General features: G+C 33.2%; 1 protein-coding gene and 1 long non-coding RNA gene across 3 annotated transcripts in view; both read right to left on the bottom strand.

Annotated features, from left to right (window-relative positions):
• Positions 1-27835, bottom strand: part of LOC143051190 (uncharacterized) — a 92057-nt gene that overhangs the window by 44219 nt on the left and 20003 nt on the right. The gene's annotated exons all lie outside the window — the stretch shown is intronic.
• On the bottom strand, positions 1501-9416 carry LOC143052291 (uncharacterized). The gene is made up of 4 exons (XR_012971067.1): positions 9261-9416; positions 6460-6617; positions 3745-3822; positions 1501-2423 (listed from the first exon to the last, which is right to left on the bottom strand). It is a non-coding gene; the product is annotated as an uncharacterized LOC143052291 (long non-coding RNA).

Below are 27835 nucleotides of genomic sequence, written 5' to 3'. Positions count from 1 at the left end.
CAAAAAACATAACATTATTTACATGATTAACATAATTCGTAAATTCACAAGAGTGCACACACTGAAATGTCTCGCCTTCTTTACTTATCATTGATATTATGTTGATAGTCCTAAGTATAAAGCTTTATTAAAAACTGTCACATAAACTTAACATTAACCAAGATAACTAAACAAAGAGCAATGAACCATGAAAATGAGGTCAAGGTCAGATGAACCATGCCAGGCAGACATGTACAGCTAACAATGCTTCCATACAACAAATATAGTTGACCTATTACTTATAGTTTTAAAAAAATAGACCAAAACACAAGAACTTAACACTGAGCAATGAACCGTGAAAATGAGGTCGAGGTCAAATAAAACCTACGCGACTGACATATAGATCATAAAATATTTCCATACACCAAATATAGTTGACCTATGGCATATAGAATAATAAAAAGACCAAAACTCAAAAACTTAACTTTGACCACTCAACCATGAATATGAGGTCCAGGTCAGATGACATCTGCTCGCTAGACATGTACACCTTACAATCATTCCATACAACAAATAAAGTAGATCTATTGCATAAAGTATGAGAAAAACAGACCAAAACACAAAAACTTAACTATAACCACTGAACCATGAAAATGAGGTCAAGGTCAGATGACACCTGCCAGTTGGACATGTACACCTTACAGTCCTTCCATACACCAAATATACTAGCCCTATTGCTTATAGTATCTGAGATATGGACTTGACCACCAAAACTTAACCTTGTTCACTGATCCATGAAATGAGGTCAGGTCAAGTGAAAACCGTCTGACGGACATGAGGACCTTGCAAGGTACGCACATACCAAATATAATTATTCTATTACTTATAATAAGAGAGAATTCAACATTACAAAAACTCTGATCTTTTTTTCAAGTGGTCACTGAACCATGAAAATGAGGTCAAGGACATTTGACATGTGACTGACGGAAACTTCGTAACATGAGGCATTTATATACAAAGTATGAAGCATCCAGGTCTTCCACCTTCTAAAATATTAAGCTTTAAAAAAGTTAGCTAACGCCGCCGCCCGATCACTATCCCTATGTCGAGCTTTCTGCAACAAAAGTTGCAGGCTCGACAAAAAAAACATCCTGCTGCTCGAACATTGATTAAAATTTCATTCCAAATGCTGTATGCAAGAATAAAAATAATAAGGTGTAATGAAATACTTCAAATATGTACAATTGAATAAAATAGCACACAAATAAACTTTTATCAACAAAATTATGTAATGTCAAGCAAAAAATTATCAATATTGAATATGTACTTGGACAATTGAAGAAAATAATAAGTTTATATGCTTATAAATATATTTGGTGTATTGACTGTCTCCTGATTAGTTAAAATTTTTTAGTTTTATTTTCAATTTTTTTTGTTTACAAATTTTATGAAGTCAACATGTGCATGATGTGTGTACTTTGTTATTATTTATATAAATAAAATAAAAAAATTCTTTGAGCCTTATTTTTGATAGAAATTTATTTATAATGAATGGCAATAACTTATTTTGATTTTATTGAACCATAAAATTAATTTTCAACTATTTACATTTTACATAATCCTCTTCGCAGATTATCTAATGTGAAGATTCAAAAAGTTATCTCCCTTTGACCAAGCGATTATAAATAATGTGAAATCTTACAGGAAAAATCTTGACAGCAAATACAAGACACTGAAATGAGCCACACTCAAATTATTATTCAGCATTTAATTAATTAGAAAAGGCAACAGAAAGTTTAAGTAAAAAGAAATATGTGTAGCTTAACCAAACACATTAACATAATCTGATGTCACCGATATGCTGCACTTGTAAATAATTTTAATAAAAAATGCAAATGTTGAAATAAAAGAGCAGTAATTCATTTTTTTACTTTAAAAAATAATCAAATTCAATAAACCAAACCACTTCATTTTAAGGGTTCCCCCCTTAAACTGAAAACCGTCAACTATAATTCAAAAGTAAACATGAAGGTATTTTTGTTTTTGCAAATTCCAAAAGTGTACCTTTGAATTGGTCCTTATTAAAATTTAAAGAAATTTTTATTGATATCTCTCAATGTTGTGTCATATGCCCTTAAGTAAAAATCCATGCAAGTTCTGTACATTTCTTGTGACAAGGCCTCTCTGATTTACTTGGACCTCAGCTCTTTGCCTTGTGCATTCAGCTGTCTCTGGTATTTACAGTCTAGTAAATGACTTTAGTTTATCCATGTAAGATTTAAAATCTTGTGACAGTCAAATCCCAGTTGTGATCAGGCGAGTTTATCTACAGAATCACTGTCCCAACTTGACATTAAATCAATTTGCATGGCCTTTCTAAGTTTGTCCTTTTCTGACACTGGCAGTTTCTTGGTTTAAAGGGCCTTAGCTCTATTTTGTAGCTTCTGTAATAAAGTAATAAAAAAAATGTTTAATTTTATTAAATTGACAAGTGATATATATGTGACAAAAGCAATAATTTTCTGCATGCAATTATTCTATCTTAATGCAGTTGTAATCAAAATCATATATTTAAAAGATATTCTAATGAGTGACCCAAAAATATCTCGTGGAATAACTCTATAAAAAGAATAGCTAGACGTTGTGATAAATTTTCTATTTTCAATGGACCATGAAATTGGGGTCAAACCATTAATTTATCCTTAGAAAGATCATAACATAAGGCACATGTATATTTATTTTTAAGTTGATTGGTCGTTAACATCATTAACAACTATCCTGACCAAAAACTTTTACCAAAACTTGAACCTAAAGCAGAACAGATGAAAGAATTAACAAACAAAAGCATGGATCATTAAACATAAACCCCTTCTACAATTGTAGGCTGGCATAACAATTTATTACAACTATTACACATTGTGATTTATTTATCAACATCAAAAAAATTATTGATTTGTATCAGTTTAGTTTTTCAATTATATTTTAAAACTAACTCCTTCTATCATTGTTTGGTCTTATTCACGGTGTAGAATATATACAACTTTTATAATTTGATGTGTGATCCCCTCAGGGGTTCAGGCTTATATTTTGGCAAGTGTTTGATGTGTCTATGGGCACTATGGAGGTCTAAAATTAGGTAGCACCCCATTTTTTCCCTAGGGAGATTGATATTGGAATAGCTCATTATTGAGTTTGTTGTCTTTATCAATTTCAATATAAATCACAATATCAGGTACAGCAATTTTTTTTTCTTTTGACATATAAGAAGTATTTGTAAATAGTATTAAAATACAATCAGCTGTATACAATATAACCAAAACAAAAATCTGAGACTGGATTACTGCCCTTTTATCTATTTATTATTTGATCTATAAAATAATATTTAATCAATAGAAATGTGAAAATTTCAAACAAGATTTAAGTCAGTTATTGTTTGATTTGGCTAATTCTACTAAATACACAATTATTTTGATTTTTGTTGTTGTTTTTTTTTTCCTGCAATTATTTTGTAACACTCTAATAAAATTGAGTATGAATTCAATCCTCCTTGATTCTATTCATGCTATTTGTTAGATGTCTCTACTCTCATTGGCAACAACACTTCATCTCCTTATAAATTAATTTTTGCAGGCCTCAACTAACAGTATTTTCCATAAAATATATAAAACAATAAAAAGCTAGTACAATCATGACAATGAGTACTATTAATTTATCCCAAGACTTGGTCTGGTCATGTCAAATTAATGTAATCATCAAATAGCTTACTTCAAAATAGAACCAGCTGCTGTTTTACATGTCCAGACTAGATTGTTTATGCCTATAAGCATCACAAACAGCTGCTTACTGCAAAATAAAACATAAAAAGTTCCTAAAATAAATGTGTATTGCCAGGAGATAATTAGTTGAATTTAAACATTCATATTATATTTGTTAAACTTGGTCTAAGGAAAGGGTGTACAGGATTTCCAATACTCAATATATATATATGTCTAGCGGGACGGCTGCAGTGCAGGCGATTTGGTGTCACGATATCACAGTAGCATGGGTTCGAATACCCGCGAGGGAAGAACCAAAAATTTGTGAAAGCAAATTTACATGTACAGATCTAACATTGTTAGGTTGATATTTAGACGAGTTGTATATATATATATACATGTATATAGCCCAGGTGGTCGTGTGGTCTAGCGGGACGGCTGCAGTGCAGGCGATTGGGTGTCACAATATCACAGTAGCATGGGTTCGAATCCCGGCGAGGGAAGAACCAAAAATTTGCGAAAGCAAATTTACAGATCTAACATTGTTGGGTTGATGTTTAGACTAGTTGTATATATATATATATTTTTTACAATGTTTGGCTATTTGAAACATTATGATCACATGCATATATGTATATATTCTGACAGACATTTCAACATACATGTAATATACATAAGGTATATTTATAGATTTTAACAAGGCTAAGTAAGTATATAAGCTGATAATACTAACTAGAGGGTCCAAGGACCCTGTGTCGCTCACCTGATATTTTTATTTACAATTGTTGCATGATAAATGCAACTGTTGTACTGTCATTTAGTTTCAGAGATATAATACTAAAAAGTGCATTTGAAACCTATGTTTTATTTCAGCCATGTGGGCAGGCAGGGTCATCATACACAGTGGTCCCTGGATATCCTAGTGGTGATTTAAACCAAGTTTGTTTAAATTCAACAGTTGTTTCAGGGGAGAATTTTTGTAAAATTTATCTAACAAGAAATGCAAAGTAATGAGAAAGGTGTGAAGTAGTTTTGTTGTTGCGCAACCCCCCCCCCCCCCCCCACTTTGCCAAAAAAAGCAAAAAGGTAATAAAAAATTATCATATAAGGGCAATCTATCCTATTCATGATTTCTGCAAAATTCAGTTGATTGTGCAAGGGTTGTATAGCCAGCTGAGGTCGTTAAAAACTCTCTTTCTTTTGTTGTTGCAGATAGATCTTGACCTGATAAGCAATTTTACCACATGTCAGATTTGCTCTAAATGCTTTGGTTTTTGAGTGATAAGCCAAAAACTGCATTTTACCCCTATGTTCTATTTTTAGCCATGGCGGCCATCTTGATTGGTTGGCCGGGTCACCGTACACAATTTTTAAAGTAGATACCCCAATGATGATTGTGGCCAAGTTTGGTTTAATTTGGTCCAGTAGTTTCAGAGGAGAAGATTTTTGTAAAAGATAACTAAGATTTATGAAAAATGGTTAAAAATTGACTATAAAGGGCAATAACTCCTAAAGGGGTCAACAGACCATTTTGGTCATGTTGACTTATTTGTAGATCTTATTTAGCTGAACATTTTTGCTGTTTACAGTATATCTCAATCTATAATAATATTCAAGATAATAACCAAAAACAGCAAAATTTCCTTAAAATTACCAATTCAGGGGCAGCAACCTATCAACGAATTGTCCGATTCATCTCAAAACTTCAGGGCAGATAGATCTTGACCTGATAAACAATTTTACTACATGTCAGATTTGCTCTAAATGCTTCCGTTTTTGAGTGATAAGCCAAAAACTGCATTTTACCCCTATGTTCTATTTTTAGCCATGGCGGCCATCTTGGTTGGGCGGGCGGGTCACCGGACACAATTTTTAAACTAGATACCCCAATGATGATTGTGGCCTAGTTTGGTTTAATTTGGTCCAGTAGTTTCAGAGGAGAAGATTTTTGTAAAAGATAATTAAGATTTACGAAAAATGGTTAAAAATTGACTATAAAGGGCAATAACTTCTAAAGGGGTCAACAGACCATTTTGGTCATGTTGACTTATTTGTAGATCTTACTTTGTTGAACATTTTTGCTGTTCACAGTTTATCTCTATCTATAATAATATTCAGGATAATAACCAAAAACAGCAAAATTTTCTCAAAATTACCAATTCAGGGGCAGCAACCTATCAACGGGTTGTCCGATTCATCTGAAAATTTCAGGGCAGATACATCTTAACCTGATAAACAATTTTACCCCATGTCAGATTTGCTCTAAATGCTTTGGTTTTTGAGTTATAAGCCAAAAACTGCATTTTACCCCTATGTTCTATTTTTAGCCATGGCGGCCATCTTGGTTGGTTGGGCGGGTCACCGGACACAATTTTTAAACTAGATACCCCAATGATGATTGTGGCCAAGTTTGGTTTAATTTGGTCCAGTAGTTTCAGAGGAGAAGATTTTTGTAAAAGTTAACGACGGACGACGACGACGACGGACGACGGACGCCGGACGCCGGACGCCAAGTGATGAGAATAGCTCACTTGGCCCTTCGGGCCAGGTGAGCTAAAAAGGCATATATGTACATGTAACTCTATCTTTTATCAAAGACAATGGCACGTCTCTATTTGAATTACATGACTTACAATGTACATTTATATCTTTTGAAAGATTTTTAAAATCATAAATTCAGAAAATGTAGACAAAATATATATATACAATATACAATGATATATACCTTTATATGTGAAGGAACATGGATGGCTGTTGTATTCCCTTATCTTTGAGCATCTGTTTCTGCTTGAAATCGATTCTCTGTAACAATTGGTGCAATTCTTCAATTTTGTTCACTGTCATCAAGATTTCTGTTTGGGAATCCATCATCTTCTTTATTAGCTAAGTAAAATAAAAATTTTGAGAAAATGTAAATATTCAACATGATGTTCATACAAAATGATATTAAGTTTAAATTCTTTTATATAAATGCCTTTTAAACTTGAGTCGCTGAACTGTAGTAACATGTATATGTTACAGTAAATAGGTGAAATTAGGAATTACATGTAATTACTAAACACTTCAGTAAATACCTGTAATTACTAGCCAATTTAGTAATTACATGTATTTACTAGTTATTTCAGTGATTACTGGTAATCACTGATTTTTTTTGTCATTTTTACAGCTATTTACTAACTTGATGTTTTTGTTTTAAAATTAAAAACATAATTCAAGATATCAAATAAGAAAGTGAAGGGGTAGGGATTTTAACAGCGCTAACTTAAGGATGTAGGAATATAATGCACATCCAAAGTGCATACTCTTTAGTGTTTGTGAATTGAAACTGGAAAATGGTTGTTTTATAGGTTTTGAAACTCTGTAAATATATGTACATTGTATGCAAGACAAAGATATCTATCCAAAATCAAACTAAAATCTCCATCATGCACTGTGGCTCAAAACTTTAAAAAAAACTTTCTCCAAATATCCTGGATTTCTACCAAACTTCATGAACTTGGACAGAAGCTAAATGTTTATGATCATAAAATGATATCCAAAAGTAAAGTTTGAAAAAAAAATCCTTTTTTTCGTATATTACTTATAAATGGACTAGTTTTGTCCCAGTTAACATTACATACACTCTGTAGTTAAAGTTTTTAAAACATTAGATTTTATAAACCATCCTGGATTTTTACCCAATTTTGACTGAAGCTTCTTACAGTACTAGTCAACAGATAGTATCTAGAGGAAAATTTTAATATTTTTTCCTCATTTTTGTTGAGCCTGCGATTAACAGCAAAAGTAACCGAGACTACATGTATTTGTTCTGCAAAAACCCTTACAATTTTAATAGCTTAATACATCGATAACCCATTTCCAGCTAGGGGTTGATTTGAAGGTCACATGAATACGTATTCAATGAGGTCCAAATATTCACTTGCAAGTGCACAACTCATCAACCTTGTTTCTCAGCTAATTTAACAAAATAAAACCAGAATGGCTGCTAACAGTGAATTATAATTTTACAATATCATTTTTATAAATGATTTAACAACAAAAAAAAGATATTTTTTTTATATATCTCGAAGCTAATGCACATAACAGTTCATTCCAGTTCTTAACCTACATAACGTTATCTTATCTTTATAAGGTAATAAGTCTAAATATTCATCATATTCAAAGAGTTCTTTAAAAAGTTAAGACATAATGCTTTGGGAGAATTTTCCATTTCTGATTTCCATGTCTGCTGAAGTTGGTCAAAAATTATCTGTATTATAATGCTCAACTTAAACCATTTTGGATTAAAACTAAAGTTACTCTGATTTAACCAAATATTTGAAAGTCCATATTTATTCAAGATATTTTTTATACATATCAACCATTCAAAATTTTAAGTGTACCAACTGATCTTCTAGTTAGTATTACACAGCTAAAACAATGTTGTATTATGGTCAGGTGATCAAAAGTTATGGTTGTGTTAGCAGTCAGTAAATAGGTGTAAATATTCATTTTAAATTTAGTAATTACTGGTAATAACTGGGCCGTTTAAGGAATTACTTGTATTAACTAAGTGCATGAAGTGCATCGGGAATTACCTGTAATTCCTAAATTTTAGTAATTACATGTAATTCCTAATTTCACCTATTTACTGTAACATATATAAACAGCATGTAAAGGTTTGAAATGTTTCCAAAAAAATACTCAATAATCATAATATAAATGAAGGAAGTATGGTAACCTACATGTATGTATCATTTGTTTGGCTATAGTAATAGGATCAACATCAGTTGGTCTTTAGCGGATAGCATTTATTTTGGAAACATACCACATTGTTTACTTTAATCTAATTAATCTTCATATACAACATGTACAATGTACATATACATGTATCTTAGTTTTCTCGTTTGAATTGTTTTACATTGTCATATCGGGGCCTTTGTGGTATGGGCTATGCTCATTGTTGAAGGCTGTACAGTGACCTATAGTTGTTAATGTCTGTGTCATTTTGGTCTCTTGTGGACAGCTGTCTCATTGGCAATCATACCACATCTTCTTTTAATATATCATTATTAAAGCATTTGAATCACAGGCACTTGTTTCTATCCATTGGAAGACCCACTATCAACGTATATTTTCGAGAAGGTACCCAAGTAATTTTTTCACCTCTCCGCTTAAAACCATTATTTCTGGTAAATATATACGTTAATAGTGGGTCTTCAAATGGATAGAAACAAGTGCTGTGATTTGAATTTATACCAATATCAAGGGTACAACTGATATGTCACCTGGGTAAGTAAGGTACATGTACCTATAGAACAAGTCAATTATCCAATAATCTTAAAAACTATAGCACAGTTTGTTATTATTCCGTGACAATAAACAATAATTTGGTTTGGACGACACTTTGACCATGTCCCCTCCTTTTTAAATAAGGTTTTGGGAATAAAATATATTGGGCATGCATATCAGATTAATCATAAAAAGTAAATTGATTGTGTAAGGTTATGTAATATATAATGATCTATATTAAAGTAATGCGGTTACCAAATCGAAAATCATGTTGAATTTGAAGTGTGTTCTTCTTTTGGGATTTGAAAATCCCGCAACATGACGACTTAAACATTGCTATAATAGAAAACACTCGAGACAACCGAAAGGTGCACGGTCGCACTAAATACCAATAATATGTTATTAAGCCAAATAAAATAATGTATACTAATTGATAGATTGATATGATGCGTATATAATATAATTGTTTAAAAGATGTGAATAACAGAATAAATGACAGACACATGATCTCCAGAAATTAACTAGTTAAGATAATAAAGTATTTTCCTGGTCTACTTTTTGGTCTTAACTTACACTGTTATTATAACAACATTACAAAAAAAAAACGCGGGACATGACCAGATAATAAATATAATTTTTCATACGTACAAATCAAGTTGATCGAGTTACCTGGACTCACAATATTCACATATTAGTATAACCCTTAATATATATTTCTCAAATTATTGCTTTAATAGTAAGCATAGGTACTTGGGTACAGGACATTTTTTTTACCCTACCCTTTTTTTCCAAAATCTGTTATATTTTCGTTTTCTCACTTTCGTATTATTTATTTTTTTCGCGTCTGTCTGTACGTGTCATTAGAACATAAATACACTACAAATTACTTGGTTTTGCTATTTACTATCAATTCCAAGTTTACTATCCACAGCGGTCACGGATATATTACTAAAGAGAGTGAATTTTAAAATAGAAAACGAAAAATTAACGGATATTGGAAAAAAGGGGGAGGGTAAAAAAAATGGTGACATCCCAATAGTCTGACAACCATTATTCGGACAGCCCAATACTCCGACAACATGTACTATTCTGACAGCCCATTATTACGACAACCCATTACTCCGACAGCCCATTATTCCGACAATATGCGTTTTTCTTAGTGTATGGATAAATTTTCTCTAAAAAAAAAAAAAACCAACTCCGCTCTCTGATATTTGTGGTTGTCCGTTTTGATTCCAATTATTTTTTGCATGCGGACATTAATTTTGTCTCAGTATATTGGAGTTGATACACATGATTATAGCAACTGCTCAGTCCTTAACCTCGCCCCTCTTTCGTTTTGCGTGTCTAGTTACTTTATTTATCTTTATATTTCGTTGTTTGTGTGTCTACTATCAGTCTGTGCTGTTCTAGCTCGCTATTTCTTGCATGTGTGTCTTGATCTACCTTCTTTTCACTAGATCTTCGAATCCCCCTTTTCGCGTATCAGGGGAGTGAGGTTCCCCCACTATGAACTACATAAATAAATAATACATCGGAGTTGGAAAACACTACCCGCCCTCTTTGGTCGCAACACTTTCTCTCCTTGTATCACTCATCTGAGTTTTATTTAAATTTATTTTGTTGCAGAAATAATGGGATAAAATAGCGTCAGTCAAAATTAGAAAAACAAACGGAGACAAATACGTACCCAGAACCTAAAAAATAAGAAGACAAATAGGACGAAATATGTGCTCAGAAAAGATGAGCAATTCCAATCATGATCAATCATGAATACGGTATCATGTTCGGGAATGAGAATCCACGAAATACGGAGACAGTACATGTAGCACTTCTAATAGCGATCGTTCAGACATAATCCGAGAGATGACACTCAATATTTTGTTGGGAGACCGATTTTGTATCCTAAGATTATTTTAAATTCTAGAAAGATATGCCTCTTTTTTAATGATTGGTGGAGATGCAGGACTGCATGATGATTTACAACAAAACTTATTACGAAAAACAAATATGACGGACATGAATATTTCGGCAATTTCTATCTAAATATGCATAAGGAAAAGTGATATCGGGTCAGTGACTGTATATGTCATAGAAATATACAGTCAACGCATTTTGACTGCTCAAGTAGAACGAGTGCAGCATAAAAGACAATAACAAACTAGTAGAATAAGACAATGTGTGACATTCTTGTCCTTGTGTCTTTGTCAAATTGTTTAATTGTAAAAACTTAGTAATATGTGTTTTGTGGGAAACTTATTTTTCATTTAAAAATTGGTTTCAAGAAGAAACATATTTAGATATCATTGATTTTAAGAAAGGTAATTTATATGTTAATTCAGAATCGGTGCTCTTCCATTACATGAAGAATTGAAAATGCTAAATACTCAAAAAATCGTATTGTACAGCTGATAAAGTTTAGGATGAGCGTCATTTTTCAATCGAATGCTCACTTCATTATAATTTGAGGGAGGAATTCTTTCGCCATATTTCTAGCACATATCAGAACTTTAAAACGTTAGACAATTATGATTAATTTCGAAGTGAACACAAGAAAACTTTACTATTATGGAGGAAAAAATGAGGATCATATCGTTAGTTCTTTTGAATAATGTAGTACATGTCTGGATACTGACTGTTAATTGATATTAATACGTATTTTTTTTATATTTTGTCTTAGCTCCGATTGTGACTGAGGCTTATAGTGCTATAAATATAATTATATCATATTAGTATTGTAATGTCTTAATGTTGACACAATCATTAGACTGGCCGCCGTTTCGAAAAAGTGGGGGTATACTGTTTTATCTCTGTCTGTCCGTCCGTCCAACCGTCCATCCGTCAGTTCGCCGCCCGTCCCATAACTATTTTCGTTGCATCTTTTTCATGAACTACATTACAAGGATTTCTGAAAGGTTTATTGAAGTCAGTTATATCGTGTGATGCTTTTTCAAACTCATTACTCATTACATGACAGCCAAGTTGAAAACTTTTGTCACATTTTTCTCAGGTACTACAATACCATGATTTCTGATATTTAACTTCAAGGTTTATATAAGTCAGTTATACTGTGTAATGCTTTTTCAGATTCACAACTCAAAAACTTTCTATCTACCGAAATGTTTGGGCAGGGTATCATCAGTAGCTCGCGCCATCAATGCTTGTTGTTGATTTACATAGATCCTTTAATTTGGAAAATAAAATATTATTTTCTGTTTTATTCTATATACAGATTTCGAATTGAGAATTAACATTGAAAGTATACGAACTACCTTAGCCTTGTATTATATATACGGAGTTATTTCTTAAAATATGTTATTACAAATATAAACGTAATAATACAGACAGACACATTTTATTTTACCCTGATATCCTGATACTTGACTTGATAAGTGTCGGAATTATAGGTTGTCGGAGTATTGGGCTGTCGGAGCAATGTGTTGTCGGACTATTGGGTTGTCAGACTAATTTGTTGTCGGACCAATAGGCTGTCGGATTAATGGGCTGTCGGAATAATGGCGTGTTACCAAAAAAAAAACAAAGTTCCGATGATAGTAAGACCCTTATTACTATACACATCCTTGATTCATGACAGTGATATATGCATTATAGACTGTATACAGAAATATACAAGATATTGACTTCTAAATTAACTTAATGTTACCTCAGTTACTGACTCCATGTTGACATTATTGTGTAATGTTGGTGTTAAATGAGATAGGTGTTGAAATTTTTCGTCGAATAACTGAATTTGGTGTGTCGATATCTTCTGATCCTCCACATGCCCCGGGCAAATCCAGAGGCGCTAACCGGGCATTCTTTTGCATCTGACCGAGAAGACTTTCAGAAGGACTGTATAGACGAATTTTTAATTGTTTTAGAACCTTCATCAGACCCGAGTCTTGCATGGAGATGGACACTGATAGACTTAAGTACTGGTACATTGTATTAACGATTTCACTACGAGGAATATCATCATCTTCAGAATGTGAGAGACAAGCAAATCCGCCAGACGACATATCCAGACAGACTTAGTCAATGATGCAAATAATATTCTTGTAGACTTGTAGCCAGACTGGTATATATATATATATATAAGCAGACTGGTGGACGTGTAGGACATGAAGGCAAACTGTTAGAAACGTAATCTGGCGGGTAAACATGTATATCGACTCGTAAACACGGAGACAGACTGACGGACACATAGAGACCGCGGTTAAAACGTAGTGACTTGTGGACATAGCCAGACTGTTGAAAATCATATGGACAGACTAGGGGTCTATAAGAAAGACTTGTGAAAGTAAAAACAGACTAGTGGATGATTGAAAAACTGGTGAACATGTAGACAGACTTGTGCAAATGTAAATTGACAGAAAATATTTGTCAGCCTAAAAATCTAATTCTAACTCTATTGGGTTTGATTTTCAGACTTACATGTATATGAATACGAAATCTATATTCTTGGGGGGGGGGGGGGGGGGTATTATGTTGTAGGGCAAGCTAGGGTAACAGTTATCAAAGCCCCCCCCCCCTTTTTTCAAATAAACGAATTTTTTTATTAATCTTCATTTTGTCGGATTAGAAATGTTCTATGATCTCATCTATGATTTAAGTATAAACTAAAGGACACTTTTTTACTTGGTTGTGCTATAATGGATTTAGTATTACCATTTTTTTCAGTTAAGAACAAAAATGAAAATAATGGATTATTTAAGGTTCTCTCATTAAAATATTAAACATAATGATTCTTTATTTGCAAAACAAACAAAAAACAATTTTGATTATGGCAAATACATAGACTAAACAAACATAATGAAAAATTGTAAGGTTAAATTAACTGTAATATTTATTTCCAAAATAAATTCAACATCATGTCAGCTCATCGGGTCAATTTAATTAGCCGGATATCGTTGCCTTTACCAATTATTTCACACCACATTTTACACTAGTTTAACAAATAATTCATACTTTTTATACTGATTCAGAAGCGTTGTCTATGTGGTTTATTTATTATAAAAGTTGTAGGTCACTGGGTCATTATCAAACACTACAGGAAATTAAACAATGTATAAATTTGTCTTTGGTATACACGTCTATATACTATACTGACTAATATAAGTTCAGCAGCGCATATTTTAATATATTTCAACAAATAAACAATACATATTGTCTGTGTGTGTGTTACAAGTATGCAAGTGATCTAATTATTACAGGAAATAAATGGAACCATAATGCGTGATTTTCTTTACTTGAAAATGGAAAAACTTGACAGAAATTAAGATAGATTTGACTTGAATGTATCTGTTGTTTTACCTTTTTTGTAAAGCAGTATATTTTGAATTTGTTAATAGTATAGAATTTTTTATTAATCTAATCAAGAACCCATAAAGGGCATCATTTTACAACACAATATGTTAGTATACTAGTATATATAATGCGACGTAGGTAAAGATTTTTCTTTATAAAATATTATCATTTCCAATTTTGATGAAAACACATTATGTGGTCAAGAGGATAGCGTTTAAAAACTAAAAAAATGCTTGCACTTCGCCATTTTTTAAGTTAAATGGTCAGTTTCATTTGGCCTTATTAACATTTTTTAGTCGAGCGTCAATGATGGGTCTTTTGTAGACGAAATACCCGTCTGTCGTGAATGTAAAATTTCAATCCTGGTATTTATGATGAGTTTATTTACCATATTTACAAATATCTTTCTATTAAATATACCAACCGAGCTATACACTAGCTGTTGGCGCTTTTAATCTTTGTTGCAGTATTGAAAATAAATTGTAAAAATGAAACAATGTTACTTTTCTTAAAAGAGGATTTACGTATTCAGCTTCTTTTTTTAGAGTGAATGGCAATATATATATTTTTTTAAACAAATACATGACAGGGTGCTGCCTGAACTGAAGTGAGGGGTATCTCCAGTCAGTTATTCCCTTTATGGTATATAATCAATAAAAAAAATCCCACAAACGGGGGACCCGGACCCGGGCCCGCCCCCCCCCCCCCAAAAAAAAATTGGATCCGCCTATACCAACCGAGCTATACACTAGCTGTTGGCGATTTTAATCTTGGTGTTATTTAACATTTGCAGCTATTGAGAATAAATTGTAAAAATGAAACAATATTACTTTTCTTAAAAGAGGATTTACGTATTCAGCTTCGTTTTTAGAGTGAATGGCAATATATATATATATATATATTTATATATTTTTTAACAAATACAGGACATGGTGCTGCCTGACCTAAAGTGGGAGGTCTCTCAAGTCAGTGAATCCTTATATAGTATATAATCAATAAAAAAATCCCACGAAAGGGGGACCCCCCCCCCCCCAACTGGATCCGCCTATACCAACCGAGCTAAACACTTGCTGTCGGCGCTTTTAATCTTAAGCTATTGAAAATAAATTGTAAAAATGAAACAATATAACTTTTCTTAAAAGAGGGTTTAAGTATTTAGCTTCGTTTTTAGAGTGAATGGCAATATATTTTTTTTCTTTTAACAAATACATGACAGGGTGCTGACTGACCTAATGTGGGTGGGGGTCTTTCAAGTCAGTGATTCCCTATATAGTATATAATCACTAAAAAAAATCCCACGAGAGGGGGACACGCCCCCCCCCCCTTCCCACTGGATCCGCCTATACCAACCGAACTATACACTAGCTGTTGGTGCTTTTAATCTTGGTGTTATTTAACATTTGCAGCTATTGAGAATAAGTAAAAGAGACAACGACTCGAAAACAAGCAGACGATAGACGAAGGCAATTGGGTCTTCAACGCGGCGAGAATTCCACGCAAAATACGGATATAACAGAAAATGTTCTATAATTGCCGATCCGACACATGTATTGTAACTATCCATGCACCCATCGATTCAATCGAAAAACTCGACGTACGACCTTCGACAATAAACCAACACATGCGAAATGTATATACGTAACAATTTATAAAATGTCCCGATGTGACAAAATGTGAAACAATAGCCTAGAGTATGTAAAAACAAGAACAAAACAAAAAACAAAATTTGATAGAAAGCAACCATTGCATCCCTGAAAAATAACTTTCAATTCAGAAACTCAAATGTATTACGATCTTAGAAATCTTAAAATTCATGGCTATAAAGCTGAAGAGAAATGTTTAAGCAAACTGAGCACTATGAGGTTTTGATTTTTTATAAGTATCAACTGCAATTTCAAGCTTATTTTATGACCTCACTTTCATCGAAGGGTATATTAATTTATCGCCTACAGGTTCGTTCGTCTACCCGTTCGTCTGTTCGTCAAGCTATAGATTGGTTTGTCTGGCTATCACCTCGTACAGTTTTTGAGTTGCATTGAAACATTTAAGTCAAATATCCTCAAAATTCAAGGTAGTTGGATACATTTTATTATAAAATGCAGAGAGAGATCATCGTTTGTCCTGCTTCCTCTTCCGACATTTTTTTAACTATAAATTTATAGTTTTAATTAATATTTCAGAGGTTGTCTGAACATACAATTGAGATGTTCATGCATGTATTCCTATATATGCATCTTGATTTTTGTCAAATATTCTTAAATGCCAGGAAGTTGAACCTTAACAATTATGTATATAACCAGCATCTATAGAGCTACTCCTACATTTTTTTAAGCAAAGACCTTGATATCTTGTAGGATGCAGAGGCGTATCAAAGGAATGCGGTAGCAGGTGGGCCTCCCCCTTTTTTTGTGTTATTGATTATAAAGAGAAGCACTGAAACATGACTGGCACAGGCCCCCTTTTCGGCAGTACTGAGACCCACTTTTGAAAATTTCTAGTTCCGCAACTGGGATGTTTATACGCATAATAGTGATGTGCAAGTCCATATTTAGTCTTAGATACATGATTTGTTTTATTAGTAGTTGGTGGCTTTGAACTAGCTGTCAGTTAACTGCAAGTACTTTGAGATATGTTCCTATAGTGTCTTTTTGTTGGGGATGAACAAGTACCCGGCCACGTCCACTTGTAGTTTTGTCATCTGATGAGTTAAGCCATTTTCAAACGATTTTAATAGTTCGTTCTTATGTTGTACTGTTATACTATTGTCCCATGTTAAGTGCATGGGGTTGGGATCCCGCTAACAGGTTTAACCCCGCCACATTATATAAGAATGTGCCTGTCCCAAGTCAGGAGCCTGTAATTCAGTGGTTGTCGTTTGTTTATGTGTTACATACTAGTATTTTTTTTTCGTTCAATGTTTTATATAAATAGGGCCGTTAGTTTTCTCTTTTGAATGGTTCTACATTGTCATTTCGTGGCCTTGTATAGCTGACTATGCGGTATTGGCCTATCTTATTGTTGAAGCCCGTAGGGTAACCTATAATTATTAATTTCTGTGTCATTTTGGTCTCTAGTGGAGAGTTGTACATGTCTCGTTGGCATTCATACCACATCTTCTTTTATATATATATATATAGGATATTTTTTTCAAATATACATTCATATACATTATAACTAATAATTGGACTAAATCAACTATGGCTGGGGTATTTAAACGTGTCTTATAGACACACATAATTTACGTTTTACTTCTGTATTGCTTTTTGCTAAATGAAATGTATGCAAACCTATGTTGTTTTATGCAGTGGTGTCACAAGGGGGATGGGGAGGGATCTTCTGCATGCATATGTAGTTCCTAAAATTTTATACTATATTCATTTAAATCTGAATTACCCGGCATAGTTTTCTCGTTTGAATTGTTTTACATTGTCTTATCGGGGCCTTTTATAGCCGACTATGCGGTATGGGCTTTGCTCATTGTTGAAGGCCGTACGGTGACCTATAGTTGTTAATATTTGTGTCATTTTGGTCTTTTGTGGATAGTTGTCTCATTGGTAATTATACCACATCACCTTTTTTTATGTAGTCTTTCTAAAACATTCGATGAACATCTTTTCATTTTCGCCAATACATTATTTTTTTTCATTCGCCCAAATTTTAGATACATGGCGTAAACACACACTAGTTAATTAATAAAAAAAACACACTTCTTTCTGCTATTTGCACCCGCCTTGTTCGCCATGGGACATGAATGTGTGATAATCATATATAGGCGGTATGATATAACTTATAATTTTTTGTGAACGGGATGACGATCGGAATTCATTTTTGTTAACTTCGGAAATTAGTACATACATGTACATGTAAAAAAAAAAGTTCTTATTAATAATCGTGTCAAAAATATCGCTCTAATATCACAGTGTAGATACTATTCTGTACGCTTTCCGGAAGTCGCGATTTTCGAAGCGAGAACTTTTTGGATCACATTTTAAATTTGTCGGATATACTATATTAAACGGTAAGATGTTCATCTGTACATTGCTTAATGATTAATTCAGCTGACATCGATACTCACAAATGGTTTATAATTAAATTTAGCACATTCATTATTCGTATCTTTGCCTTAATTAAGAGATTTTCAAGTGCATCACTAAGGAAAATCAGTTGGTGAACCTAAAAACAATCTTTTTGCACTCTTACTGTACAAATTAACGTAAAATCCAGACTTAATTTACTAGATAAAGTGTATTTTAAGTGGTGGTAAAAGTTTCAGCCAGATCTTTGAAGCCAGAAATAAGAAAATTACACTTGTTTGAATTTCTCACTGTACGATCAGTCTCGCTTGTATATTTTGAAACTGTATGATCAGTCGTTATTTCACTGTATTCTAGTAGTGATTTCAAAGTTATTTACGATACATTAGAAGATGGCATTTTTCTAAATAACACAAATATATTTTAATAAATTCACATCCTGTAAACTTTTCAAACATGTTTTAGCTTGATAGGGTGTACTCGACTTATTACATTAAGTATAAGGATGTTTGAATGTGGCTGAAATAAGAAAAAGGTTTGTTTGTTTATAGAAGTTTCAGAAATGTCCTCCGTTTTACTTAAAATTGTACAAACACACAGATTTAATAGTTACTATATAAAAATGCATGAATTTACAAACATTCGAGGCCGTACTGTAGCCTATAATTGATCACAGTTCCTTCACTTTGTTTTGGATGTAGATCTGTCTCTTTCACACTCAATTGTACACCACTTTGTGAGGCGATGGTTTATAGTGATAATGAAGTCCGTCTTTCCGTTTGTCCGTTGGACCGGTACAACATGTTTCGCCGGTTTTGCAAGCGCATCTCCACATACACCACTTAATATACATTGGTGTTTCCAGACATTTTTAAATGGAGAGGGGGTCCAATCCAGGAGAAAAGAGGATTCCAAATATATGTTCCCATACAAATGCATTGAAAGTTAAAAAAAAGAGTTTCAAACCGCCGGATCCCAATTTTCTTGAATCCGTCAATGGTATAACTATTACTTATTTTTTTCTCGGATTCCGTATCATAAATATAAAAAATATAAAAAAGAAGATGCGGTATGATTGCCAATGAGACAACCGTTCACAAGAGATCAAAATGACACAGATATTAACAAATGTAGGTCACCGTATGGCCTTCAACAATAAGCAAAGCCAATACCACAGAGTCGGCTATAAAAAGCCCCGAAATGACAATGTAAAACAATTCAAACGAGAAAATTAACGGCCTTATTTATATAATAAAAGGAATGTATTTCTGATTTTATTAAGAATATTTTATGGGGTCTCTTTATATAAGATACGGACTTGAACATTGCATTATATGGGGGCACCCATCAGATATTTTCAACCGTGACCTCCAAAACCAATTGTTAAACTTTTCTAAAATTGCTCCATTTGTAATCTATTAATGTATGTATGGACCTTCTATTTCGAATATTTTGTAAACATATTTTTGATGTTTCTCTATCGTAAATACGGACTTTGTCATAACCTTATATTGGGCGTACCTATTTTATATCCACAACTTCCTTCAGACACTTGTCATAACTTAATGAATCTTTTTTTTTTCAGATTCCTTATCATTTAATTCAATTGTGTACCTCTTATTTTGGTTTTTCGAAAAATCATCAGTTTTTTATTTCCATGATATGGACTTTTCCATTACCTTATTGGGTGGTACCCGCTTACTATACGCAACTTTCAAAAACTTACCATATACTAGTATTAATAAAACTTTCTCATATTCGTTATTAAATGATGCCCCTGTGCACCTATAATTTAGTTTTTCTGGTGGTTTATTTTTTTCCAAAACATGGACTATAGAAGTGGCGGGGTATAATTTCGTTAATTCTTTCCTCAATACCTAAAGTTTTTTAACAAAGCTTTCTCTATCTATTTTTTGTCATTTTAAAAGAGACAGGCTTGATGTATGTAATCACCAATTGATCAACGGTAGACGGTGTAAATAGTCTTTAAAAATGTAATAGTTAAACAGATAACTGCAACGACACACTAATACAGTCCACAAGCGAATCATGTATTACTTTTTAGGCATTTGATTTTAAGTAAGACTGACAGAACAAAAATTAATTTGCCGTCTACAAAAATCATCAGAAATATATTTGTATTGTCTGATGAAAGAAATTACACGTTATAGTTCCATGGACACAATCATAATATCACATAGACACATATATACCTTCAAATTGCCGTTGTTTTTCAGTCAAGGTCGTTAAAAACTTCCATTTGTTGTTGTTTTTTTCTTCAAAATCACGACTGGTCATACAGACAAAAAATCTGAAATCGCTACTAGAATACAGTCAGTTTTAGACTGATCGTACAGTAATTTATTTTGGGTTCCTCAAGGAAAGCATATTTTTTTATTTGAAATACGAACATTCTACTTAAATACGGTAGGAATATTGAAACAGTATATATTTTACTGTAAACTGATGCAAATATTCGCAATAAAAGATTATCTGCTTTGTACTACGGGAGCAAAATTGTCAATCGATTTCACTTTTTTCTATGAAGTTGGTGTGATGCACGCGAATATTTTATATTCTACTGCATGTTTTTGTTACAGATACTCATATTTATGATGTTGTACATACATTTAAGATGTGCAAAGCACTTTATAGATATAGGAGTAAACAAATGATGAGAAAAAGCACCAAAACAAAACCGTTCTGTTAGCCAGTTTGAAATCCTCGCTTCGAAAATCGCGACTTCCGGATAGCGTACAGAATAGTATCTACACTGTGAATATATATTTTGACAACCTGGCAGTCAGCACTGTTCTTCTTTATAATTCTTAAATGTATCACCCTACGCGACATGCGTTGCGGTAGAAATAAAACTTTTTCATGGGCGTCCGAACGTGTCCGTGTTTCTGTCCAGCCACCTCTCATGTAAAATTCTTTGTCAATTGTGAATCAAACTTATATCAGAGATGAATCGTCACAAATGGCTCGGACCAGTATTGAATTTCAACATTTTTTAAAATATTCGATCTCTCTTTTGCACCGATTATTATTACTATTATCATCATTATTGAGGGGGGGGCAAGGGGTTTAACTGTTATGCTGTTATGGGGCATTTTAATTCTTTGTTATCTGTTATTCTGAAAATATATTTACTGTTAGCTGTTATTGTCTTATTCTTTGTTAGCTGTTATATGACTATTATCTATTTTGTTATCTGTTATTGTGAGAATCTATTTGCTGTTAACTGTTATTGAAATTGGAATGTTAGCATTTTGACAGCCAATCTTCCGTAGAAATTGAAGATTATTGAAAATTGTGATTTGAATGGATAATAGTCTCATTGACACGCTTACCACATCTTCTTACAATGTATATCTATTGGGGTCTTTCTACTGGTATTATAGGGTGGCCCTGTATTTGCAGAAGAATTTCAGTAACATACATCACATAAACATATAAAATCAATTGGACCCAGGACCATTCCAGTATATATTATTATTATCCTTTGTAATAAATTCCATTGTCTGTGAACATGTAGCATTTTGTACAAATTATAATTCACTTATTACTTGTACAATAACTCATAGTATGGATTTTGTTATAAAAAAAGCATTGGTACACCCTATATATTTTTTTATTCAATGACCACATAATAATCTTTATGTTGTACTATTACACCACTGTCCCTGATTAGGGGAGGATTAGACACCAACTAGCATGCTAAAGTTGATGCAGTCACATTCTGTATTTGCCTATTTCCACGTCAGGAGCCTGGATTCAGTGGTTGTACATGTAGTTTGTAACTGTGTTACTAAGTTTCTCGTTCACTATTTTGTGGATAAATTAGGCAGTTAGTTTTCTCCTTTGAATTGTTTTACATTACTAAGTGGTGTGGGTTTGAATTATGGCTTTGGGAATTATACAACATCTTTTTCTTTTAGTATTTAAATTATAAGTGCTACTCCCTCTCTTTTCATTAACATGAAAGAGAACCCTGACCACCATATATTTAAAAGCTTTTTAACTGCTTCACATGGCGAACATTGAAGCTCAGAAACCATTGATGCAAACACAGATGTGTCTTCAGTTTAATTTTTCGGTAAATACCCTTTTTAAAATCCCACAGCTTCTCCAATGCTGTACCCAAATTTTTCATATTCTATAATTTCACATAAGATACATGATTGGTGTTTCACTTGGTGTCATCCAAATTTTCACTATGTCCAATTTCTATTATACTATCAGAATTTTCACTTCAGTCAATTTCTATTATCAGAATAATCATAACTGGTATGCGTGTTTCAGTTATATGTCCTGTCTCCACTGATCTGGGTATTTTTGTATTTTATAAGTAAGTTTTATCATAAGGTCATTAAATAAAAAAAAGATATTGTGCATCAATGTTTTTTTTTATTACTTGTAAAGTATATATATGACATATATTGCTTTTCAGAAGAAAAAAAATCAAAAAATCAAATTGATAATAAAGTGTCACTGGCTGCACTATTTTTAAAAATTAAATAAAAAAACCTAAATCATTAAAAATTGATCCCTCAAATGCCGTGGATTAAAAATATCCCTATATCAAAAACAGAAACCAGTAATTTCGTTCAGAAAAATTCAACATCCATACTATAACTTATTGTACAAGTTACGGAAAAAATCAACCAAGGCAGAACTGCCTCAACGGCCGGAACGTCTTGTTTAAACAAATTACAATTTTCTAGGTCCATACCACAAGTTATATACTAAGATCTACGAGTCATCTACTGGATTGGTCCTGGACAGATCTATTTTCATATTTCATTTACTGTTATCTGTTATTATCCCTTTTCAATTCCTTGTTATCTGTTTTTCACCAAATCAATTCACTGTTTTGCTGTTATGGGGACCCCCCTTGCCCCCCTCTCATTATTATTACAAACCTCTACTGTTCGCTATTTATATACACATGTTATAAATTGTCATAATAATTGTTGTTCCTTGCAAATAGGCTGCTGTCGTTTTCATCTGGCGCAGAAATAACTGGTTTGTGTGTGTGTGTGTGGGGGGGGGGGTCCAGTCTGTTGGGCTAGTAGAGAGAAAACTCAAGTGAAATTGGTAAATGGCTATCGCAGTTTTGCGGTGACCATTCCTTCCCCCATGAAATCGAGGATTGCTTCACGTTTGACATTATATCTGACGCTCGAAGCCGTCATGCATGCATTCTAAGATGTTGTACTTGTATATGCTGAACTTCAAGTTAGCCATCTCATTGCTGGTCGGCTGCACGCGTTGAAAACTGTAAGAATAACGGTGCAGTTTTTCATGGATGTAAACAGAGTGCTTTTATCTTAATTTTACTGGTATGTTTTTAAACAGTTATACCATTGGCATTGTCCCACGTTAGGGCGATGGTTGGGATCCCGCTAACATGTTTAACCCCGAAACATTATGTCGGTAATGTGCCTGTCCCAAGTCAGGAGCTTGTTATTCAATGGTTGTCGTTTGTATATGTGTTTCATATTTGTTTTTCGTTCATTTATTGTACAAAAATTAAGCCGTTCGTTTTCTCGTTTGAATTTTTTTACATCGTCAGATAGGGACCTTTTTTAAGCTGATTATGAGGTATCGACTTTGCTCATTGTCGAAGGCCAAATGGTGACCCATAGTTGTTAATTTCTGTGTCATTTTTGTCTTTTGTGGGGAGTTGTTTCATTGGCAACCATACCACATCTAAATTCTTTTTTATAATCCTGCTCGGAAGCCTACTTTCACCTCCTCTTGAGTATGTTACAACAGTTATATACATGTTATGATTGACAATTTATAACTTATGTACTGGCTAACGGAAGAGATTTATAATGATCAAAACGACCCTGTAAGTAACATGTACACAAACAACGCAAATGAAACACAAATTCGGCAAAAAAGAAATAAAAAAAAATCAGCGAAAAAGAAATGCAGATCAGACCTGTGCAAATGATGAGTAATCAATGATAGCGTTAAATTAGAATTTGAATGTTATGGTCCCATATCATGGTTTAAAAGAATTAGGGACCAAAAACTGGCCATAATAAGCAAAACAACGTTTTTCTGGTTTCCGGACAATAACTTGTGTAAAAGTGTATTGATATCTATAAAATTATACTACAAATATTTGCACAAGGGAGGGAGGGTTGGGTTTTATTTTGTTGGTTATAGCTCAAACCGTTCAGGAGTAAAGTGCAAACAAGAATGTAAACACAATACACGGATGCCCAACTCGCACTATCATTATCTATTTTCAGTAGATAGTGAAATTGGGACCAAAACTCTAATTTGGCATTAAAATTAGAAATATCATAGTATAGGGAAAATGTGTACTTAGTTTCGAGTTGATTGGACTTCAACTTTATAAAAACTACCTTGACCAAAAACTTTAACCTAAAGCGGGACAGACGGACGACGAACAGACGAATGGACGCACAAAGCAGAAAACATAATGCCCCTCTGCTAGCGTTGGTGAAGAATACAAATGGGTATTTTTAATGATTTTCGGAATATCAGTATACTAGTAATAATATCTATAATTTAAAGCACAAGATTCATAAGACCCAGAGGCCCCCTCCCCATTTTTGTGGGAACAAAATGGTTGATTGTATAGGGAATCACTGAATCATGAATGGAGCGCCCCCTTTTAGGTCAGTCGACGGGCCCCTCCTTATGAAAAATTATGCATGGATCCGCCACTGAGGTTTCATTCCACAAAAGAAAGGTTGGGTCGATTTAGGGGTTAAGGGTATATTGCTTTAAATTGTTATAATAATAGAGGCCAAAACAAGACTTTTTGAATACTTTGTAAAACCTAGATAGTTATTTATCAAAGAAACAAAAACCCTTTACTTCTCCGAAATCATTCCAACTGAAAATGTCAGTTTAGTTGTATACATAGAGATGAACGCGTTACGGACATAATTTTGCATTTACTAATCAATACTTGTTGAGTTGTACAATTCATATTTCACTAACTGTTTTTCAATTTTCACTGAAGTTATATAAATATAATATATATGTTCGTGTTCCTAAATTCATGTCTTTAATGTGTAAAGATGTTTAGTAACTTTTTATCACAGTAGTATTGTCAGTTAAAATATTTTGGTTAATCTTTGGTGATGTATTTTTTTCCCTTAAGTTAAAGGTACATAGAGCAATATGATCTTTTTTTAAAATGCATCAATATACTTTTCTATTGAACCGTCTAAATTATATTATAAGCTTATATAACACATTCACCTTTTAAATAATTTCAATACATCAGTTTTATTTAAAATTAAAGATAATTCTTCTTCTGAACACCCCCCCCCCCCTTTTTTTCTTCTTTTTTTTATATGTTGTATCGAAAAGAAAGGATCTGAATCAGAATTTACATCTATTTTTATCTGTGATCATGTTTCATTGAACGCAGCTGTGTACCTAGTTGCATGGGGTTGATATAAATGACATAATTGGAAGTTATGCAGTTACTGATAAGTTTCCTTGTCAGTTTTACTGGATAATTTAAGAGTGTTAAGGCCAATTCAGACTGGAGCGTTGTCAATGTGCACAACTTGTGTTTTTAAATTATAAAATTTCAATAGCAAGGTCAACATTCCAAAACTGAATGATTACCTTTGGAAGACAAACGTTTAGTCGGAAGAATAGCCTGCTACAATATTGTACAGATGCTCGAAAAGCATCTTTAACTGTTGTTTTTGGGAGAGGAGTCGTCAAAATTATAAAAGAGGATGTGTCAAATTCAGAGGCGGATTTAGAGGGGACCAGGGAGCCCCCCGGGTTTCTGGGGGAAGTTTGGTTGATTATATAGGGAATCACTGAAGCATGACCAGAGCGGACCACCCCCCCCCCTAATCTTAGGCAGTCAGTGTGCCCCCCACGTATAACATTTCTGGATCCGTTAGTTAAATTCCCTATTCTCATACTATATATTTTTCTTATCATGGAACTTAATGCATTAATTCCCAGGGGAAGGCTATAGGGATAGCTTGAATAGGTCTTTCAAGCTTCATTAATATATGAAAAGGGTGGGAAATTTAAAACGGTCAGGGTTATTTCTAATTAAGTGTCTGATGCTTATAGTATTTATCGTGTTGCGGTTAAAACCACATTAAAATTTTGTAAATGTGTCAGATGTTTCCGGCATTATTTGTAAATTTGCACCCATTTGACATCAAAAATAGACTGTAGGAATTTGCAAGTGTCGATAAGCTTTGTTTTAAAAATGTTTTAAGAGGGAATGGCAATGTAGCGCAAATCAGATCATTATATAGGTGTAGGTCTCCATTTTGGTATATAAATATCTGGAAATATACATAGATATGTATATCATGTTTAAACAAAAATATACATTAGAAAAGGGACAGGTTATAAGCAGATCCGGGTGGGTGGGGTTACGGGGGGGGGGGGTCGACGGGGTCGCCCCCCCCCCCATTTCCTGAAGAAAAGGGTTGATTATATAGGAAATCACTGAAGCATGACTAGAGCGCCCTCCCCTTAAGGTCAGTCATTTCCCCAAACCCCTAATGAAAAGTTCTGGATCGCCACTGCAGGTATATGGAGTCTTAATGGCTGACATCTACCTCCAAATAAATGAACAAATTAAATTCAAGATTAAACGGCCTTTTGGGAATAACTTTTTTGAAATGCCTATTTATTTTGATATTTATAAACATCATACAATAATATTTCAATAAAATCTTACTCGCAATGGGGATTCCTTGAAAATAAAGAGAAATTGTCTTTCAAATGACAGCACGCAGAACATGTATCTATATACATGTATGTTACTGTACGGCTTCGTTATCGATCCGTAGCATACCACATCGTCTTGGTTACATGTATATGCATAATTGTGTAAATTATGTTTGCATTTTAACCCGTTTGGGTATTATGGTTTGCAAAAAGATTATCAGCTAATTAAACTACTTATTTGGGTTTTTTGGGCCGCTAATTTGGGCTTAAATTTTATTTAAAAATTACCAACTTGACTGCCAAAAAAAAATCTAAAAATGTATATATTATAGTCCAGGCATGTTTCATATTAAAGAATTCCCATAATCAAGTTCTTATCAATATTAAAGTCAAACATCGAGTAAGAAAAGAGAAGATAAATGTTTAAGTATCGAGTTAACAAAGTAGGTTCACATTGTCGATCGGACTCAATCAACACTGATCGATGAAGCCACCAGAAGATTGATTTGACTCGTTCAACGAAAATGTTCGGGTGTCTATCTTCCTTGACACTGATTCCAATTTCTATGCGATAACCTTTGAAAGTCAATAAAATTCGAATAGGGATCAAGAAGTAGAATCCATGCACTAGATATTCGTCGGGAAATGTTAGTATATATATAGAGAGATCAAGAAAGGTCATCATACAAATATTTGAGGTAAACGGACAGAAAGTCACAGGACAAAAGTCACAAGACAGAAAGTGAAAATTTGATAGGACAAACTAAGTCACACTTACAA

Source organism: Mytilus galloprovincialis, chromosome 11 (assembly GCF_965363235.1).
Source record: "Mytilus galloprovincialis chromosome 11, xbMytGall1.hap1.1, whole genome shotgun sequence".
Taxonomy (NCBI): domain Eukaryota; kingdom Metazoa; phylum Mollusca; class Bivalvia; order Mytilida; family Mytilidae; genus Mytilus; species Mytilus galloprovincialis.
Note: the sequence above shows the minus strand (reverse complement) of the source record. Positions and strands in the feature narration are given on the sequence as shown.